Source organism: Anabrus simplex, chromosome 5 (assembly GCF_040414725.1).
Source record: "Anabrus simplex isolate iqAnaSimp1 chromosome 5, ASM4041472v1, whole genome shotgun sequence".
In the NCBI taxonomy this organism is placed as follows: Eukaryota; Metazoa; Arthropoda; class Insecta; order Orthoptera; family Tettigoniidae; genus Anabrus; species Anabrus simplex.
In genome coordinates this window covers 29,098,142-29,121,120 of record NC_090269.1, presented here as the reverse complement: position 1 = coordinate 29,121,120, position 22,979 = coordinate 29,098,142, and the positions used below count along the sequence as shown (strand labels likewise).

The window sequence follows — 22,979 nt, the reverse complement described above, 5'->3', positions numbered from 1 at the left end:
GTGACTACCCAAATTATGTGATTTTCAGAAAAAAATGTCCAATACAGACGCAGACATATTTACTGGGTTCAAAATTAGCTCGGTGTATAGTATGAATCCATTTATTTATTTCTACTTATCGCTAGGAAACGCAAATTTTGATGTTGTCCCTTCCTTATTTGAACGGTAATTACAGTATACGTACAACTGGGCACGCTACACGTTCGTCCCATATAGCAAAGAGAAGCTTATACTACCATATTATAACACTAATCATAATTAAATAATTAAACGATAAGCTTTAAAGTACGTTATATAATTTATTATAGTTCAGTGGGTTCACGTAACCTATCACATAACTTACCAATGCTTCCTAACATTAGGCTGTTAAATTACAATGCTGTAGTAGCAAACGTACACTGTTGCCGAAAACACATCGTTTACTGATGCTTTTTCGTACATTTGTCCCTTGAAAACAACAATGTGCTAGCAAACCATCATGAAAACAAGACTCATGCTTCTACATCGAAGCACTACAAGTGTGACGTCATCCGTGTGAACTGTCAAGTGTAGCAGGTCGGAAATACCTATCGAGTTGGCCGTGTTTAGATTAATACTGTACCGGGAGGTACATCTCAACGCCGCGCATTCAAAACTAGCGCCTAAATGAACTCCTCTATTGGTGAAACAGTGAAACTGAAACTACACCAACTTGGAACTTTAATCAGAAGATGTCACCACCTAAATATTGAATAATTTTGTTGTTGTGCAGGTTCCTAACCTGAGTGAATTTCTACTTGTTTTGTTTGACATTCATCAGGAAGTTTGGACATGCTTCCACAGACGACACCACTAAAAACTATGATCATGCACCCTGGTGCGAAGTGAAAGAACTTATAATTTAAAGAAGTTTTGTATTTCGAGGTTTTTGTAACTGAATGATGTTCATTTATTTTTGGGTTGGCAATATTTCCTTTTTCTTTCCGCCAGTTTTGAATCTAGCCAATCCCTAATTTCTGTAATTAATTTTCTACCTATCACAGGCTTCTTGTTCGATCCTGAAGTGTAACTTTGAATTTCACCAATTAAATTGAGAGGGTGTGGCTGGTTTATTCCTGAATGATCTCGAACCTTCCCTGAGGGTTTATAAACTGCGGCTTTTCTCGTTTCTTGGCCAATTGATCAACGTCCATCTGAGTGTGTGTGTGCGCTTAGCAGGAGGCGGGTGGCCTCTTTCGTCGGCATCTAGTACATCTACAAAATAATGGCCACATAAAATCTTTCTTTCTTGCTAACTCCACAGTTTAACCCGAGGGAAAGGTCTGAATCATTAGCTATGTAACCTAGCTTCTTCCAGCTAATGTAAAAACATAACATCTTTAACTGTAAATCGGCGATAGAGAGTGAATTACCCTCTCGGGCTCCCCTTCGTCTTGATTTGAGGTGACTACGTTTTGTAACTGTTTTTCTTCCTTTTCGTAATGAATTAATTTAACCTTATACGAGTCATCTCAGTAGTTTGGGAATAGCCCCTGTTTCATCGGCCTAGAGCCCTTTAGGTTTTCTTAGGTGTTCATTATCTCGGAGCGCAGTTCGCCTCCATTCAGTTTGTGTTTCGGGCCGTTTACTTAACCTGTTCTGTTCCGCAAAAGCCCTATAGGTTGGGTACGAGATACCCCTGTTTCAAACTGTAAGTTGGGCCATGGAAGGCCAGAGAGTGTAAGATTTTTGAGATTGCTTCGAGGAGGCCGAAAGAAACGAAGAGCCTGTTAGCTCTTTCGCAAGTTTTGTTACTGTAAAGTGTGCCTCTAGGAGGCTAGATATTGTGATATAGGGAGCAAGTGCTCTTGAATTAGGGGACTTCTGCCCCTCATTAAATAATACCTCTTCCTCTTGTAAAATTGTAAAACTAGGGGCTCAAAGCCCAAAGTGTTAAGCTTCTGAATCGTGGAATTTTCCCAATCTCGTTTAATGATTGCTATTTGTATCTGTAATATTGTTACGAAAAATTGTTAAGTTTGAAGTTCTAAAATAAATATAACCTTTGTTAAAGTTTTAAATCTATTCTTGACATCGTAGTTAGGCCCATTCACCCCAGCACCTTCTTTCACCTCTGCTTTCCACGGATACCCGGAACAAATACCATCGCACTTTAACCTTTATTAGCAACTGAGATGTATGTTCCAGCAGAGCAAATCAAACATTCTGTCTCATGTTCGTTTCTTCCTCTTTTGAATGATTTGTATCATGAAACACATCATTAAACACTGACTTTCTTTTTGACATTTTTCATTTGAGTTCGTAACTTAATTTGATATAAAAAGACATACCACTGTGTCAAATAAACTACCTCAACCTCCAGGGCTAGCAGAAGGAATGCACAGAACAAATGCGGAAGACCGAATCAAATACAGTAGAGACAATACGCGACACTTCCGGATTTAGCCTTGTTAAAATGGGAGACAAGTCGCAAGTGGTGCTCCTAGTGGTTTGACCTGAAAATTCGCGCTAAATTCAAATATCAATGGAAATGCATATACGGAAATGGATAAATAAATTTCGTCTAGAAAGAAAGTGTTACTAAGATATTAACTTGAAAGTTGCTAAAGCAATTCTGGATACATGAATGAAGAATTATTTAACAGGTTATTATTTTAAGACTGAAATTAGACATATAATCAAGATGTGAAATGGACTGCTGTGAAAGGGCTTGATCTTTCATTTATGCATTACTTTTTTAGCTTTAGAATTCCTGCCTGAACGTTCACGGCTAGATTTTTCTTTTTTCTCATTTAAAAGCATTGTATCATCACATTGAAACACTTGTCAACAATAATACCGGCACATTCCTTACACACATTATTCAATGAATTTACATTTAAGAGATGGACAATTTTCCTTTTAACTTGAGGCCTACTAACAGAAAGAAAATCTATAAATTTAGCCTAAAAAACATTCAAACTTTCCCTATAAGCAATACTTGCCATAATGCCATTACATTAGGGTAGAGCAAATTTGCATCATCATATTGCTTCAACAAAATATGTACATTTCTTAAATCACCCATATTTTCTTCGGTGCTTAACAACGCATTGCGGCATTCCAAATGGGGTAACTTGGAACACAACCAGCCACACTCATATGCATATGTATTTTTCTGAATTAAATCAAACCCACACATCACACCTACAACAACACATCGGTATTGAAGGTTAACTGCTGCACTATACAATAAAATATGCGTATTCTATTTTAAGCCAGTTAAAATATGGGTCGAGCAGGTCAGAAGATTAAGAAGTACTATGAAAATCTCTTTGTCACTGGAAGAATATATACGCAAACACAACATTACTTACATTTTCTTGTCACCAGGGGAACGGAAGAAAGATCGCGCATTCTTCTCTACTTCATAGTTACTGCAGCCAAACGCAGCACATACCTTTCCCCACATGTTGAGAGAAGATATCAAGGAATGACACACGCTACTATTTAATTATGCCAACTCACTGAAAACGCATAAATAACACCAAAAACTTCACACACAAGTACACGTGCTCTTATGACAGAATCAGTAGTTCTCAGGTCAATCCGCTAGAGAGAGCTCTAATAGCTGTTCCTCGATATCTCGCTGAGTGTCGCGTGTTGTCTCTACTGTATTTGACCAAATATACCACTTGAATACAGGATAGACAACTTCCTAATTATGGTCACCAACAAAACAAAAATAAATTTACCAAATTATAAAGATTTTTTGTCAAAAGTATTACAGTTGTATTTATTTACGATTAATTACTGCGACGACTTATTTCCTTTGTTCAAAATTCGCATTTAATTTTCTCGGAGCCCAGAAGAGAGGACACTGAGTAGATTTTTGTGAAATCTATCCGGACACACTTTTTGCCTCAAAAAGTGGACGTGTCTGGAAAAAATGGACGTGTGGTAATCCTATGAAAAAACAGTCCTGAAGGGACGTGTTTTTTGAATCCGTGAATGAGACAAAAGCAGCATCGTAAGAAGAGGTTACAGAAAATGGCTACTAGCAGTGGTTTCACAAGCCCTACTAATGCTGCCAAACGGAAATACTTGAAGATAGGGTTGCCACATTTTTCACAGAATGAGAAAGGAGATTTTGCAAATTTTTCACAGAAATAAGAAAGAACTTGGAGCAATATGCATTCATATATTGAAGTTAGCGAACACAAAATATAGTACCGCATAGTGCAGTAGAACGATAATTATAGCTGAAAAAATACAATTAAACACGTAAAGAAAGATAATTTGTGAAGAAAACAATATAATTTGAAATGAACTGACCTTTCAAATTGCATGTTGTTGAAGATTTTACATCTTTTAACAGGTTTTTTTTTTTTAAACATATAATTCCCTGTAAGACATGTAAAAGTTTAGTCAGCTGGAGTTTAGCTGTTATGTGAGCTAGGATGTACACTTTACATCATTCCACTTTTAACGCATTAACGAGAAAAATACGCTCAACGAAAGTACCAGTATTGGCGTCCGGAAAACTGAATAAAATTACAACTCCTTTGAAGTACCCTTTATGCTGAAACTTTAGAAACGAAAGTATGCCACGTGTAAAGGTTCTCTTTCACAAACTGAATACAGTCACTTATGCCATACCCACTAATAAGGAGTTCTTCATATTCATATTATCTTATAAACTGAATAACTTCTCTGCGGATTCAAATACCGTTGCCTCTATTTTCGGATACATTGAAAGTTCAATCAATCAATCAATCAATCAATCAATCAATCAATCAATCAATCAATCAATCAATCAATCAATCAATCAATCAATCAATCAATCAATCAATCAATCAATCAATCAATCAATCAATCAATCAATCAATCTCTACTGATCTGCATTTAGGGCAGTCGTCCAGGTGGCAGATTCCCTATCTGTTGTTTTCCTAGCCTTTTCTTAAATGATTGCAAAGAAATTGGAAATTTACTGAACATCTCCCTTGGTAAGTTATTCCAATCCCTAATTTCCCTTCCTATAAACGAATATTTTCCCCAATTCGTCCTTTTCAATTCCAACTTTACCTTCATATTGTGATCTTTCCTATTTAAAAACACCACTCAAACTTATTCGTCTATTGATGTCATTCCACGCCATCTCTCCACTGACAGCTCGGAACATACTACTTAGTCGAGGAGGTCGTCTCCTTTCTCCCAAGCCTTCCCAGCCCAAACTTTGCAACATTTTTGTAACGCTACTCGTTTGTCGGAAATCATCCAGAACAAATCGAGTTGCTTTTCTTTGGATTTTTTTTTTCAGTTCTTGAATCAAGTAATCCTGCTGAGGGTCCCATACACTGGAACCATACTCTAGTTGGGGTCTTACCAGAGACTTATATGCCCTCTCCTTTACATCCTTACTGCAACCCCTCAAAACCCTCATAACCATGTGCAGAGATCTGTACCCTTTATTTGCAATCATATTTATGTGATTACCCCACTGAAGATCTTTCCTTATATTAATACCTAGGTACTTACAATGATCCCCAAAGGGAACTTTCACCCCATCAACGCAGTAATTAAAACTAAGAGGACTTTTCCTATTTGTGAAACTCACAACCTGACTTTTAACCCCGTTTATCACCATGCCCTTGCCTACTGTCCATCTCACAACATTATCGAGGTCATTTTTCAGTTTCTCACAATCTTGTAACTTATTCTGTACAGAGTAATAAATGAAATGAAATGGCGTATGGCTTTTAGTGCCGGGAGGTGTCCGAGGATTTCGGCTCGCCAGATGCAGGTCTTTTTTATTTGACACCCGTAGGCACCCTGCGCTTTGTGATGATGAAATGATGATGAAGACGACACATATACCCAGTCTCCGTGCCAGGGGAATTAACCAATTCCCGACCCTGCCGGGAATCGAACCCGGGACCCCTGTGACGAAAGGCCAGCAGGCTAACCATTTAGCTATGGAGCCGGACAGAGTAATAAATAATGTTGTGAGATGGATAGTTTTAAAACTGTATGTACATAACAAGTCAAACATATTTCGAAGAGTATTATAATATTGTGGTACAATTCACCATGATAATTCTACTGAGAATGCTGAGGTAATTACACTGATGAGCACTTGAATTAGAGATAGGTCGGGCTGAGTGGCTCAGACGGTTGAGGCGCTGGTCTTATGATCTCAACTTGGCAGGTTCGATCCCGGCTCAGCCCGGTGGTATTTGAAGGTACTCAAATACGTCAGCCTCGTGTCAGTATATTTACTGGCACGTAAAAGAACTCCTGTGGGACTAAATTCCGGCACCTCGGCGTCTTCGAAAACTGTGAAAATAATAAGTGGGACGTAAATCAAACAACTAGTGAAAGGATTTTAAGGTGCATCACCTTTTTAAAAATATAACAATTTTGATACAGATAGCCAAAGGCCGTAGCCGTGTTGAAACACCGGATCCCCTGAGATCTCCAAAGTTAAGCAACATTGGGCGTGGTCAGGAGTTGGATGGGTTGCCACGCGCTGTTGGGGGGGGGGGGTAAGGGAATGGAGGACCGGAAAGGAACTGGCCACCCTACCGCACGTAAACTCCGGCTCAGGAACACCTCTGCGGAGGTTCGGACCTGCCTTCGGGCAGAATAACCCTTACCTTACCTGATACAGATAAGTCAATATATGCATGTGGGGGCATGAAGTGAAGCGAAATAAACACAGTTTGTTGCACTTCTTGCGCATTTTTCTAAGTTTACTATATTTTGCCACCTTTTCCCTTCTCTTTCACGTTTCTGCATCTTTTCACCCCATATTTATCTGTGTTTTTACAAGATTAGACTTTTTTCCTTTCTTGAACAGATTTTTAACATTTTGTTTGATCAGAACTCAACACTAGTCAATAAATAAATATTAAAATATAATTTATGGAAACCACCAGTAATTTATAACCAAGCAACAATGGCCAACCTCAGCAAGAATAGTCAATCTGCATCTGTGAAATCAAATTAAAATTTAAACAATGATGTTGCAACCGTTTAAACTAAGTTCAGTGAGTACTGGCATGAATTTAACGGTACCACCTGTCTACTGTGTACTCTCTTCTTGGCCGTGTTAGTGTTTTACCAGTCTGGAACCAGAGCATATTTTTCACAACACAAAAATCATGTCGAAGGTTAAGAAGGAAGTAGGGAAGAGGAACAGTGGAAGAAGTTAGGGACAACCCCGTCAGATTTGCTAAAGACAAATTCGAATTATATTTGAAGAGCAATCCCCATATGGAAACCTTTGCAACTTCGACTGAACTCCCTTTACGACCGCTGACAAGATATGCTCCATTGGTTTCTCGCTATATAAGGATCTGATGAGCTCAAAGCGCCAGCGACTTACTGTCAAAAACTTTGAAATGTTGCGTGTAATCCAATATGTCTGTCTGTTAGGTCATCAGCCCAGAGGCTGGTTGAATCCTCAAATAGCACCACCAAAAGTTATGCGGTTATAAAGAATCCGCAAAAACCAATGGCAGCACCAAAATGAGGCGTACTAGGCAAGACGAGGAGTGAGGTACTTTGCCATTGCTTTCCTCACTGGGTCAGAAAGTGCTATTGCAGCACGACCGACCCTATGAGCACACCTTTCAAAACACTCAAGATGCACTAGTCGTGCTCTGAATGTCATTACTCAGCACCACCCATACCCCAGCAGCTTCCATATTGTCACAGCCATGGATGAGACTGGGACTTCGGTGAAAGCTACACTTTACTCTGGCCTGTGCCAAGAGATGGATACAAAAGTACTGTATCCATCAAGAAATGGCAGCAGGCAATAATCCAATATAACATGTTGATTAAGTATTAGAACCGAGTAAATATGATAAATAAAGTTCATGTAACTGGTTTAAACCTTAATAAAATGATTTCATGAACACCTTTTTTTGCACCGTTTTGTATGTATTTTCAGAACCTTTCTTGCCCCTTTTCTGGGCATACTTTCTACCTTAAAATCCTTTCCGTACAAATAACATTTTTATTAAATATACCTACTTGGCTGGTTACGTGTAGCACCCCTCTTTCACTCTGATGGCGAGGGCAATGTGCCGAGACAAGGACTCTACAACTATCGGAAGCGTGGGAAGTCATACTGTTCCATAGCCACTGCACAGCCTCCCTTCATGCATAGAGATAGTTCGGAACAGGATCAACGGCGGGGACATCTCTCTCGACAGCATCCTAGATGTGTTCAATGACAGTGAGGTCGGGTGACCTTAGGGACCAGACAAACATCCTCATGTCCATGGAGTAGAGGCGGAAAACTATCGATAGTGCTATCGATAGTTATCGATAGCAACCACTATCGTCTGACATCGATAGTCGGTTGCCTACTATCGATAGTCAACGATAGTTTTCTTTTTTCGTTATTGGCTTATTTTTCGCACTAACAGAAATTGTACAGATGTTTCACTGTTTGGTAGTAACTTTAATATCCCGGTTTAAAATTTTGAACTTCATATATAGATGCCCAAAAGGAAGATACCTGACGTTTGGAAGTGGTTTAGGCGTAGTGAGGATGAAAAGTTAGCTGAGTGCAATGAGTGTGGAATACTGTAATAGAACCCCTGCACCAGAATATCCGCAAATGGGATTATATTAGATCGTTCAGTATTTACAGGATTACATTTTTCCACACGAATGCATGTGCTACATCTACCATCACCATTGTTTCCGACAAAATATCTTCCTCACATTCATTAGAAATACCAGGCCATCATGCGAAAAATAATTATTGCTACTATCAGAATTACCAGTATCATTTAAAGATTAATCTTTGATGTAGGCGAGTCCCCTATTTTGTCATCAGACAAACATTTCTTCCTTTTCGCGCTCGCCATTTCTGTTTACCTTGTCAGCTGGTGAGTCAGAGATTGTATAACTTATAGGCGAGAGAAGATAAGGCAAATTTTAGGCCAAAAGGCTTCACGAAAGCAACTCTCTTGCCATCCGTTCAGAAGGCTGTAAAACATTTTTCCAAAGATATTACTATACCGGTACCCGAAAAAAATATGTCGGGCGATCACAAATGAACACTGCAGCTGAACGAAAATTTCTCGGGCGGTCAAGTTATGGGCAGGCGCGTGCAGCTCGAGAATGTCTCGGACGTGCCACTAAATAGATTTGAGTGATTCCGATTTGAATTTCAGAAATTACATAGCATGAAATAGTTGTAATTTCTACTGAATTTTTGTGTGGATTGTGTTCAGTGAAGGTCCTATTTTCATGCATAATGATATGATTCGTTCCACTTTTTGAAAACTATCGATTACTATCGATAGTAGAGCTCATAATATCGGAAAATATCGATGGCGATTACTATCGATAGTTTGCCGCCTCTACCATGGAGTATTCATGGAACTAATCAACCACAATTCAGGAGCGACTGGGCGGTGTATGTACAATGCAGGTCTCCTGCTGTGTATTCGAGGTGAAGAAATGGGTGGACATGATCTGACAGCAGGTTCCTGTATCGTTCGTTGGTGAGGAACGCTCTCAGATGTACCAGGGGTCCAATATCATACGATGTGATCAGGCCCTATACGATGATACAACCACCTTCGGCCTGAACTATACCCTGCTGACAAGATAATCCATTACCTCGAAGCTTGGTGACGCACTGCTGTTAACAGGGACACAATTATATACAAGTGCATGCTATTAACATAATAGAGTGGACTATTTTTAATACGAACTCCAAGGGGAATCAGAAAAAAATCCAAATTATCTAAAATTAGAATTAACGAAGAATGACTATTTTAACAAAAATACAGTACAGAATAAATACATACAATTTAATAATTCATTGTAATCAGTAACTATTACAGTATTATGGATTCTACCATACCTTACCAGCTGCCATGTTGTCCTGTGCTGTAGATTAAAGATTTCACACGAAAATATACGTATAAATAATGGTAAAACAGCAGCATTTACTGTATTTAAACACAATTTAACACATGTGACGATACACTAATTCCACCGCTCACTTAAAATAGTTAATGATTTTTGTTTGTTTGAGTTTGTTTAGTTTTATGTGATAGACATAATCCTCAATTTCGTTTGAAGCATGAAACGCCTCGTCATAAACATTTGACTGAGCTTCAAAAAATTTTCTTAAGCTTCCTACCATTTTGAATGCTTCCGATGTGGTCTTCCATGACGTCATGACTCTTCTCCTGCTCACCATTGGATGGATTGAAATTGTGTAGTACTTCTTGCAGAATTTCGTTGCTATTTGCTTTACGTCGTACCGACACAGATAGGTCTTATGGCGACGATGGGATAGGAAGCTCCCGGATGCGAGCTTACAGCTGCGCGCTCCTAACCGCACGGCCAACTCTCCCGGTGCAGAATTTCGTCTCCCGTCAGATTTCCATATACTGCAACTTCAGTATTGTAACCGATCATTACCATGCCACAGTCATGTTAGGAGGTTTAGTCAATCATATATGCCGTTTTCCGCAACATTCTGCGACATATAATGTCGTAATTAGCAGTCTACATGCCGAATCGGGATGTGATTTGCGATACGCCAAACCGAAGGGAGCAGTTTTCTGCGCTGTATCCAGAAAAGGATAGCGCATTACTGCTAAACCTTGAAATCGCGCTCTCTTTTCGTGTGAGTGAGGAGGAGAGATGACGCTACGCGTGGAAATGTAAGTTGTCGGAGAGTGGGCTGAATTAAGATGTGTTAACCCCCAAGAAATGAATATCCTTTAATAATTCAACACCGCATTCATTGGTGCCACTTCACCATAATTAACTAAAAAGAGGAAGAAGAAGAACACCTTCATCTGAGATAATCCCTGGAAAAGTATGAGTCAGGTCTCATTCGAACCGATGTATTTAACGCTAATTGTTGATGCATATAAATGCAATACTTAATTAGTGAATCGGTAATGACGCCTGTCATATAGTGGTACGCAGACTAAAGATGACTGCCGAGATCCGGCAACGTGGGGAAAAGAGTGGGAGGTCTTGCGAGATGAACCATGACGCGTGAATTTCTAAAAGGACGCTTTTGAGATTGTGAATGGCCCGCTGATCGTATTGGTTTTAAATGAGATCAGTAGAAAATAGGGGTCACGAGCTATAATTTGATTGCTTTCACGTCGCTGTAAGATTCCGTTTACCGGAGCTCCATTTCGACCAGGGGCGTGGTCTGCCTCCTCCTCGACCACTCAGCCCAGATATTATAAATAAGACCTGGACTTAGATGCAGTATCCCATTGTAATTTGTGTAGCCCCAGTACTCACACGTTAGTAGTGAAGATGGATATCAGTGTATGAAGTATTGTGTCAAGGAAGAAAAACACATCAGTGCGATGTAAAATATCGCGAAATAAGCCGTGTGGTACAAATAATGTACAATGGTGATGAATAGAAGTCTTATCTCAACATTTAATCTTTTAAACATCAACGACAGTCAGTTGCGGCTCATGATACAATCATTAAGTGAAAGGGCAAACGCATCAGGTTGTTTAGAGGTAGTGATACAGCTAATTACGTTCAGTAATTAATAGTGACCGATCTAAAGCATTTTAAGAGTGAGTGACGTTCAGTAAAATTAAAGAACTATTCCTGATAAAATTAGCATTTGCATACTCCATGGACACTCGTGGTGATAATTAGACTGTGTGATTAATGGGGAAATGAATAGTGATTTATACAAACTTGCCACTATTTGCATTAATCTATTTAAAGTTATTAGTGGATCTAATCACCAGTAGATTTTTTGAAAGTACATAAACAGTGTTTAGTAACTGATTTTCCCATTTTTGCCTGTATGTTCGTGAGTGATCATCGAACCCCGAGAACTGGAGCCTACGAGAATCGCGCCTAAGTGCCTGCAGTCATTTCTACAGGGAACGTCTAGAGACTCCACTAAGAAGAGACATGGATCGTGTTAGGATGAAGAGGAACCAAGGACTATCAAAGAGAGGAGCAGTCATCATGATGGTATAAAATCTCAAGTGTACCTCCAGATGACAACAAACCATACCCAGCATTCGATGAGTACATCTAATTTGAATATATTAAACCACGAGATTTGCATGCCAGCAGTAATTTTTATTTTGTAAATATTAAAATGTTATAACTAATAATATTAAATGTAGGGAATACTATATGCGTGTGACTGGGAAAAGATTATTTATTATTTTATTAGAGTTTCTTGGTGATTCAAGAATAATCATTGATATTTAGTGGGCTTATTTGCATGAATTAGTACATGGATCCCATAAATTCTTAGTGCATATGAAGCACATATTTTGAGTTGAATAGTGCTTTAGCTAAATTTATAATTTCTTCGTAATGTTACTATCTGGTAAAGATTTTCATAGTAATGTGAATATGGACTATATGTTTGCTTCAAGGTGATTCAGGTATTTATAAATCCCGTATAATAATAAATGATCATTGAAGATGTTCAAAGCGAGGTAATATGTGAATTATATAGATACGCGAGTGAAATTGAATTATGTAATAGTTGCCCTGATATGCCCGGGATGGGTACAGTATCAACAGCTAAATACACGTCGTAACTGACATCAGTCACTATTTCTTGTCATCGCTCAGGTTCCAGGTGCATTTCTAGTTCTTCTGGGACAATTTCCGTATTAGTTTCTTTATTCCAAGGTTGACGATTTTGGGATGGGGGAAGGGGAAGTTATCCGCTGGTTCAAGACGATGCCGATCCTACACTCATTGACAGTCGCAGATATAAAGGTTAAGTCTGTTAAAAATAGCGACTACCTATAGAAAGCTACATTACCATTGAGTAACATAGGCTGTATTTTATTTTCAAAACAATTACACATCCCTATAAAAATTGAAAATATGTAACCCAAGGTATCAAAAATTTCCCTATAAATGTCCTTATAGCCCAATATAGACTAAATATCGAATTTGTCACACAAGGACGAGACGAAGCTCATTTTAAGCCTCACGACGCGAAGAACAATACCCGGTTGGGCCATATGGGCCCCGAAAATCATGTTTTAAGGGCATAAAACCAACCGTTATGGAAATATTGCCGTCATACTACCCCGCTCTAGGAATCGGATGAAGACATGACCCGCCGTAACCACGGCAACGTCAGCTCAAGAATTCTACAGTAGAATACAGGGCTGCGGTCCGAAGTAGGCACCTGCGTAAATGCAGGCTAGACCAAGAGAGATTCTGGTACACATATGATTGTCTGAGGAAAAGCACTGTGGTGGTAAGCCACCCCTATGGGTGAAGGTGGGGAGGGGGTGGCACGGAAAAATAATCGAAAAATATTGTCGGATCAATAAGTTTCGGGTTCGCTGAGATGAACAGTGACACTCCGCACGTCGTTAAGTCCAAGAACAGCCCCCATCAGCATGGAGGGTGAGAAGGGCTAAATAAAGTTCAAAGTGGCCCAGATATGGATTTTTGTGAGTACACCCCTCTGGGCGTGGGTGGAAAGTGGGTGAAGTATCAGGCATCGTCACAATAACGAAATCTGCGAAAATTTGCTTTAAAGATAATTAACAGGTAATAAAATACCTAAAAGTAAACAGTCAATAAAGTGCCCGGGCAGCGCGGGTAATATAACTGGTACTTGATAATTTTGTTAATTTTAGCCATTTTTTACACTTATCTCTTGATTTGAGTAAGTTTTCCTTGTTCTGCTTTTTATGTAGTCATTTTTATTTGTTTACTAGTTTATGCACCCGTGCTTCGCTACGGGATTTTCAGAAAGACTGACTTTGTGGTTTTCCTAACTGAATTCAGTATAGATTATTACGAAAACGTCAGTAGAAATGTAGCGATTAAAAGCAATGTTATCATATAAAATACTCGATCAAATGTAAAACTGTACATTTTCTCACTTTTAGCGAACAATACTACGGTGTCGATCTACAGTCCAAAGTTCCAGAGCTGGAATGACCAAGCCGCAGAGAGCCGTGAACATTCCTCTACCATTATTCCGTTAAATATGCACACTTCTCATTCCAGTCAGTGCCTCAAAGTAGGGACTGAATAGCTCGAATGCTATGATGAACCAGTGTGTTATGTACCAGTAGTATCGGAAAATTTGTGAAACAGAGGAATGGCATGCTAAAGAAGAAAGTTACCTAACTCCCCAGCTAATTCCTGCCAATATTTAGGCAGACTGTTACAGTCGTACGACTGGGCGAGTTGACCGTGTGGTTAGGGGCGCGCAGCTGTGAGCTTGCATCCGGAAGATAGTGGATTCGAATCACACTGTCGGCAGCCTTGAAGATTTTATTCCATGGATTGCCATTTTCACACCAGGAAAATGCTGGGCTATACCTTAATTAAGGCCAAGGCTGCTTCCTTCACACTCATAGCCCTTTCCTATCCTACCGTTGCCATAAGACCTAACTGTGTCAGTGCGACGTAAGGAAACTTTAAAAAAATACTCGGTACGCAGCAGTAACCCTATCTATCGGAGATGAGTGGCAACAGGTGACAAAGCACATCACAACAAACAATGGTCAATGTAATGTTATTGTTGATCATTTTTTATGAGCTTTCTATATTGTAGGCCTTCACATTTAGTTTTCTTTCGACTCTCTGATCTTAGGCCGTCTTATAAAATTACTTATTACTTAAATCCTGTCTACCCATTTTCTCGTGACTCGGCGCCGATGAGGACTTGGTAACAAAAATCCAAATTCATGAATATCTCTGATCATAGCCGCTATGGTAACAGTGCATAAGACATAAATGATCGGAAATATAATACTGTATAACTATTTATCGATACGACCACTAATAATATAATTATTTGGGAATTAAATTGTAGGCCTACCCCTAAACTACCAATTTATTCAGTGCGAATAAAATTATTTATGGTCCTGATTATAGCGACTTATTTCTCGGCTTTGCATACTGATTTTCATTAAGATAGGACCACTAATAACATAAATATTTGAGAATTCCATTGTAGGCCTTCCCCTAAACTACCATTTTTCTCAGCGTGAATAAAATTATTTACGGCCTAGATTGTAGCGACTTATTCCTCGACTTCTCCTACCGATTTTCGTTAAGATACGATCATCAACAACAAATATTTAAGAATTAAATTATAGGTCTTCCCCTAAACTACCATTTCAGTCAGCGTGAATAAAATTATTTATGGCCTAGATTGTAGCGACTTATTGCCCGACTTTGTATACTGATTTTCATTAAATTCTCTTCAGCCGTTTTCTCGTGATGCGTATACATACAGACAGACGGACAGATAGACAGACAGAAATTAGGAAAAGTAAAAAGGGCGTTTCCTTGTTACTGTGGGCATGACTCATACAGAAATACCACCTTTTTTAAATTCTGAGCAATATACAGACAAAACTCTTATTTTATATATATATAGATATTGGGTAAATAACATACAGGCTGTATCTGAATTATACGATAAAAATAAGGTGTGCTCATCGTGTTATGTAAAGTATGATGGCACAATCAGATTGGTGGGGGTGGGGGAGAAAATATTTCTTTTTGAGAGAATGAGGCTACTTCGTTACTTCCGAGCGTGCGATTCAAATCGACAAACTCGCCGTATTAGCCTTGCCAGAACGCTCACCGCTGCCTGCTACTGTGCGTGAGGGAAGAGAGGGGAAGTGGGTTGATAATGTTCCGTGCGAATGTACAAGTTTCTCATTCGTTTAGCGCAGTTCCTTCCCAGCCCCAGAAGGGTGTTATGTTACTAAGTTCGCGGTATAAATTGATTAGAATGGCTCCGTTTTGGAATACCAATGAAGAAATAGCTGATATTCACCTAGTCTATGGCGCAGCGAATGGCAATGGGAGAGAAACCACACTGATTTATGGCGTCCGAAATCCTAATCGCCGCCAACCTCAACATTCAACCTTCGTGTCAATTGGCAGGTGATTGCGTGAAGGAGGGCGGAAGGAAACCTACATGTGAGAATAGTGTGCACGTATCAGTCTAGTCTCAATATTTGAGCCGGCATTGGGGGTGACTGTTTACTTGGGACGCCTGTCTTTCCTCCTCACCTGAACGGTGAAGAATGCTACCGTTTAATGGCAGAATCACTGCTTGGATTACTGGAAGATGTTCCCCCGGGTATACGGCAGCGAATGTGGTTGTGTCATAGTGGCGCTCCACCGCATCTCACTCACCGTGTCACGCAGCACTTACTGTAAATGATCATTATCCACGGAGATGGGTAACCCGTGGTGGGCCAGTTAAATGGCCTCCACGCTCGGTCGATTTAACTCCCATGGACTTTTTTTTTTTTGTGGAGTTCGAAGTAGAAGGGGAATATTGAAGATTTACTGTGATCAAACCATTGGGCGGATTGTTTCATTCAGTATTTCATTCCTTTTACAATGTTGTGAAAGCACGATCGTGGGTTGGCCGCTGTTAGCGGTGAGAGGAGGTGGTCTGCTATGCGTTCTCCTGCTAGTCGCTCGTGTCACAACAGTGTACAGTACTTGTTAAGAAAACTACGAGTTTGTGTCGAGTTCTACTTGTGTGAATTCGTTTAATTGTTTTTTCAGTGAAACAGTGAAAAGATAAGTAATATTATGGCAACAAAATTTGTAAGGAGGAATACTCTGAAATGCATATTTGAACGTGAGAATAAAAGCCTTCGGCGTGGGACGTACATAATTGGATCCAGTCACTGCTGAAACTCTCGTCAGATCAAATCGGCATGATCCAGCTGGACAATCTGGAAACCGCAGCATATGTTAAGGCAATTTCAACAGTGATTTACGAACGTTTGATATGTCACTATTCAGGGATTCAGAAAATAATGTTAAATGATGGTCGTAATGTTCCCCCGGAAGTGCCTATAGAGTCCATTTCATTAGCATTAAGTAAATACGGGAAAGTGCTAGAACACAGGGAAGAGGAGTGGTCACAGCAATACCCCTTCAAAGTACGCAACGGTATACGTTCTATTAGAATGGAGTTAAAAGACCCAATACCTTCCTTCTTATATATTGAAGGCTTTCGTGCACAGGTTATTTATGACGGCCAAACTAGAACATGCCTTCCTTGTAATTCGCCCAGTCACTTGAAACCAGACTGTCCGCTTCGCCAGAATCGTTTGGCAGAGAGAAGAAATATAAACAATGCCACACTCACACCTGTTAACTCCTCCGTCAGTGAACTAGACCCCACTATACCAGTTTCACCCTCGCTAAGCGAGCCACACAACGATGCCAGTAAACAAGCCCCGTGGGCAGATATACACAATGAGGAAAACACAGCACACAACCCGGCTATTGATAGGAATGAATTTCCTTCGGTCACGGAGAGTCAGAATAAACGTATGAAGACTGAGTTGGAACATAGCATTTCCAAATCCCTACCTCCTGAAATCCATGAACAAATTAATGCAACTAAAGACGTGCCTTCCATATCCTTGGTCACAGTTAACACCACGCCTGCCCAGGAGTCCGTGAATTACCTGATAGATAGTCCAAGGACTCCTTCAACCCTGGATCTTAGCCAGACCCCGAACAACGCATCTCTCCCCTCTCGGATGGAAACCGAAATTATGGGCAGTGCAGATACGCCCGATCGGGACTTAATAGATAGCGAAATGGCAGAGGAAGGTGTGGAAACTGAAGAGTGTATTGGAGAAGAGAAACAAAGTAAGATATCTTCACCTCGGATGAGAAACATAAATAAAACACACAGTACGTCATCCACGGCGGACAAAAGCTTGAAGAACAGTCAACCATCACATACTTCCTTAAGCTATAGGGACCCACGTCTACATACAACAAAGAAGAGTGCCAAGCGGAAAGGGTCTATTTCTAAATCGTCTGTACCTAACTGACTCTGCACCAAGCACTACCTGTCGTATCTATAAATAACCGTCTACGCAAACATGAATACAGCTTCTTGGCATTGTGCTTTCTCTCTCTGTCTTGTTATAGTGAGTCTTCTTACAACTTACGCCACCCTTAATATTAATGGAGCAAGGAGTGTTACAACTCAAGCGCTGCTTAGTCGGTTCGTGAAGGAAGATTTCTGTTTGCCAGCTATAATAACAAAAGCTTGATAAACGTATATAGCCCATCCGGGTCACAGTACAAACAGGACCGAAACCTATTATTTACAAATGAAATAGTGCCCCATTTAGTGACACCTGGTCCAATAAATCTAGTAGGTGATTTCAACTTCACTCTTCACCCACGAGACCAAACAGGTACTTTTAACTTTTGTCCAGGCCTTCAGACACTAATAGAGTCTATGCAGCTCAAGGATGTGTGGCAGCAGCTACACGGCTCACATGTCGAATTTACATATTGCGGTGGGGAGTCGAAATCCAGGATAGATAGGATGTACGTATCCACGGCACAAGTACAGCTCCTCAATAGCTGTAAGGTGATTCTAGTCGCCTTTAGCGATCACCATAGCGTGCTAGTTATGATGAAGACAACAAGGAGTGACAAATGCATCATGGGGAAAGGAATATGGAAGATAAATAGGTCTGTTTTTAATAATACTGAGGATGTCCAACATTTCACGGAGTGTTATCACCAATGCAAAATAGCGCAAAATCGCTATAGTAGCGTGATGGACTGGTGGACATATAAACTTAAACCTGCCATTCGAGTGCTCGGACGGACAATAGCGTATGAGCACAACCAGGATACAAGTAGGAAAATTGAATTCTATGACAGAGTTATGTTTGATCTGCATCACAAGGAACAGCAAGGACAAAATGTCTCTTCTGCATTAAATTCTATTAAGATAATTATTTTAGGTATTAAGGAAAGCAGCCTAGAACAACTACATCAGCACGTAAAAGTCACTTCTCTCCTCGAAAGAGATAAAATCTCTCTCTACCACATTGCCAAGATTAAACGATCAGCCAATAAGCAATTTGTTAAACGATGGGATAATGGTAAAGGGACAATGTTCACTACAAAGGAACAGCTCCTGGCAGAAAGTGAGAGATATTTCCGTGAAATGTTTGCAGAAGACAGGCATCTCAGAGTTCGATATTGACAGACATCTCCATCATCTCCAGAGTCATCTAGAAGGAGACGATATCGCACATCTTACTAATAATATTTCCGAAGAAGAAGTGAAGCGCGCGTTAGACCATACTGCACCAAATAAGACGCCAGGCTATGATGGCATCCCGTATGAATGGTATAAGAAATTTTGGAACATTATCGGTAAAGACCTGACACAAGTTATTAATTATGCCTTCAGTCTCAACATACGTGATACATTTGCAGAGGGAATTATCATCCTAATTCCCAAACTCTCCAGTTGCACGTATATCAGTGACTATAAACCTATTACAATATTAAACACCGACTATAAACTACTGGCCAAGATTTTAGCGAACAGAATCAGAACTATCCTCCCTTCATTAATTACTAATGGACAGGTTTGCACTATACCTGGGAAAAACATCTTACATAATCTACTGGCAATTCATGATGTAATCATATATCATTCAGTGTGTGGCAATGCTTCAAGAGCTCTGGCTAGCATCGACCTCAGCAAAGCCTTCGATATGATATCACACTCTTATCTTTGGAAAGTTTTAAAAAAGTTTCTATTTCCAAACAGTATCATATAAACAATACAGCGCGTATACCACAAGGCATCCTCACGAGTTATGATAAATGGATTTCTCTCAGCAAAATTTTCGATAAACAAATCAATTAGACAAGGATGCCCATTATCAATGGCACTTTTTGTTTTAGCAATAGAACCCTTGATTCAAAGTTTGAAAAATTATTTAACTGGACTAACTATTAACAACGAATGCTTCACAGTACGCGCATATGCGGAAGACATTACCATACTATTGACCAGTGACGAAGATGCTAATAATGTGCAAGAGACTCTCGAAGCCTTCTGTAAGGTGTCTGGGACACAAGTGAATTATAGCAAATCCAAATTATTGCTATTAGGTTCAAATGAAATCGACAAATATTTGCCAGCTCCCAGATTCCAATATTGTTAACCACTGCAAGATATTGGGCAATACCTTCAGTAACGATATTCCAGAGACGATAGAGACTAATTGGACTTCTGCTCTAAACACCCTACGGTTTCAGCTAAAGGAAGAACTTTCAAGGCGACTCAACATTTTCCAAAAAGTTTGGCATATAAATATCTTTGCGCTGTCGAAGCTCTGGTACCTTGCCCAAATTCTTCCCGCCTCACGTGTCATTTGCCAACGTGTTGAAATGGCAATTGGATTTTATCTATGGAAAGGACACAGATACAGAATAAGAAGAGATCAGCTTCATCTTACTGAACAGGATTGTGGTTTGCGCCTAATTGCAGTCGAAAAGAAATGCACAGCACTCTTTCTGTCACATATCATTAAAGCATTGTACTCAAGAGGAGATGTATTTGATAGTGCAGTGCTAAAATTGTGTGTAACAACAAATCTGCAACAACAAGATCCCTTTAGAAGCTGCTTCCGGAACGGTCTCTCCATTCTACAACAACTTCCAGAAACTGAAATTACAGCTGGAAAGTTGGATAAAGCTAAGAATATATACAACTTCAGATTGAAGCAATATAAATGTATTCCACTAGTACAACAGAAATACCCACATCGTGACTGGAAGCAGATCTGAAAAAAATATTTGGAACCAATGGATCCCGATTGAATGAAGGGTATCGCTCTACATATACACAAATGAAATCATCCCGACGGGTGAGAAATTGAAATGGCGTGGACAAGTATCTGATGACAAATGCCTGGTATGTCATCAAACGGACAGTCTCGTGCATCGAGTTACCACATGCGGCAATGCGGCACAAGTTTGGAGATGGACACTAAACGCTATCTACAGGATATCAGGTACAACAACAACCAGTGACAGAGTGAGAGAGATACTGAATCTGGAACTAAAGCACGCACAGAGCGAGAGGGGAAACGCTTGCATATGGATAACAGCCGGAGCCATTCACTACAATATCAAGGCGTACTCTCAGCATACAAGTGTGACCTTACCTGGATTTCTGGATCATCTCAGGAAAGAACGATGGAAAATGTTCAGACAGAAGTGTCTTCAAGAAGCTTTTGGAACAAAGCTATTTAAATTCTGAGTGCCTTCCTGTTATGTCCCTTGTGTAATATCTGCCAATTTTATGTTCAATGCAGAGTGTTTTGTGTTGGTATAACTGTGAACTGTTCACGGATTTAGATAATGAATGACAGGAATAATTAAGTTTTTTCCTGGTGTGCAAAAGGAAAGTGTGTTTGGTTGGTTTTTAATTATTCTGCTGTACACGACTTAATGTTCTCCGGTGTTAAATTTTAATTTGTTTAGATGAAACTTATCAAAGTTCTGTTTGTGGAATTATCCTAAATTTGTTCTAATATTTTTGTTAAAAAAAACAATAAGTTAAAAAAAATCGTGTGGTGGAAGCGATGCATCTTCACGCATATTAAACAATAAAGAAAGTTACTGAGACGAGAGGAGGAATAATTGGGTGTATCGTGTGTTTTAATTACTATGTGTTCTTGTGGTGTGTGTGCAATTACGTCTGTTTAATAAACAAACTGTGGATATTGCTTGTAAGAGACAAAGACAATTCTGCTCGAGTCATACCCCACTTACCCTCCTTGAGGGGCCGATGACGTAACGTGGGTGTTAGGCCCCTTTAAACAACAAGCATTATCGTCATCATCACTGCTTCTTTTACGGCCTGATGCCCTTCCTATCGCCAACCTCTTTAAGGGGCAGATGAAGATTATATGAATGACGGTGAATTAAATTCAATAAGGGGGTGAAAGGAACCGGTTGTGGCTTAAATAGGAGCTGTCCCGGCATTTGCCCGGGCGTTTCTAACACCCGCCGCCCCTCCACTCGGTTACATGAAAACAAAATATTACAAGTTATATCAAAACAAGGGAAAACGAAATGGCGTATGGCTTTTAGTGCCGGGAGTGTTCGGGGACATCTTCGGCTCGCCAGGTGCAGGTCTTTCGATTTCACACAAGTAGGTGACCTGCGCGTCGTGATGAGAATGAAATGATGATGAAGACAACACATACACCCAGCCCTCGTGCCAGAGAAATTAACCAATGGTGGTTAAAATTCCCGACTCTGCCGGGAATCGAACCCGGGACTCCTGTGATCAAAGGCCAGCACGCTAACCATTTATCCATGGAGCCGGACATCAAAACAAGGAATGCCATGATGACGAAAGAGGAATGCTTTGAAACAAGAAGAAGAAACTAATTGACAAATAAACATTACTTACGAGTAGAAAGCACAATCAGAGCTTTCTCCGTACAGGCCATGGAGACCTTGGCTGGGCTAGAGCCGACGACTACCTTTGTTCCCAGGAATTAAACTGGAAAGTACTCATATTTTATGCACTCTCTTTTTATAGTCCGTTTTGGTTGAAAGCGTCCTGCGCGAGAAATGGTTGCGCATGCAGTGGTGGGAGCTATCGTCCCCCCACTCCTACAGCAGGTCCAGTCGCCAGTAGAGATGGGCGAAGTTGTTCTTTTTCCGGAACAGTTCCGGTTGTTCCGGTTCCGAAAAAATACTATGTTCCGAATAAGAGTTCCACAATATCAGTAAAAGGTTTAGGCAATGGGGAATTAGAAAACATTAACGAACCTCATAAATGCTCATTCTAAAATTGGTTCCTCACTGTTAGTTTCATGCTTTACTCTTAATGTCTATAGAGAACGCTGAAAAATAGTTATCACAAAAAGTGGGTATTAATGAAACCTGAGAAAGAAACACCTTAATTAAATCAGATGTGATCTGTTGTTAAATGTTTCATTTTTCAGGTATCTTACAAGCTAATAAATAAATTAGTTTCGACAGACAGAATAACAGTTATAGATTAAGTAAGAAGACAGGTACCAGTAAAATATGAAATATTTAGACCTTGTTCAATAACATTTGGTATACTGATATCGCCATGTTTTATATATCGGTATGTATAATAGTCTAACACTTATTATGAACAAATTAGAGTGGATATCACAACACAG

General features: G+C 39.8%; 1 protein-coding gene across 1 annotated transcript in view; it reads right to left on the bottom strand.

Moving 5' to 3' along the window:
* RpL29 (ribosomal protein L29) overlaps positions 1-22,325 on the bottom strand; it is a 158,722-nt gene extending 136,397 nt beyond the window's left edge. The window contains exon 1 of the mRNA XM_068228010.1: positions 22,232-22,325. The gene's annotated coding sequence lies outside the window, so the exon portion shown is untranslated. The remainder of the gene's footprint in view (positions 1-22,231) is intronic.
* Between the last annotated feature and the right edge of the window lie 654 nt (positions 22,326-22,979).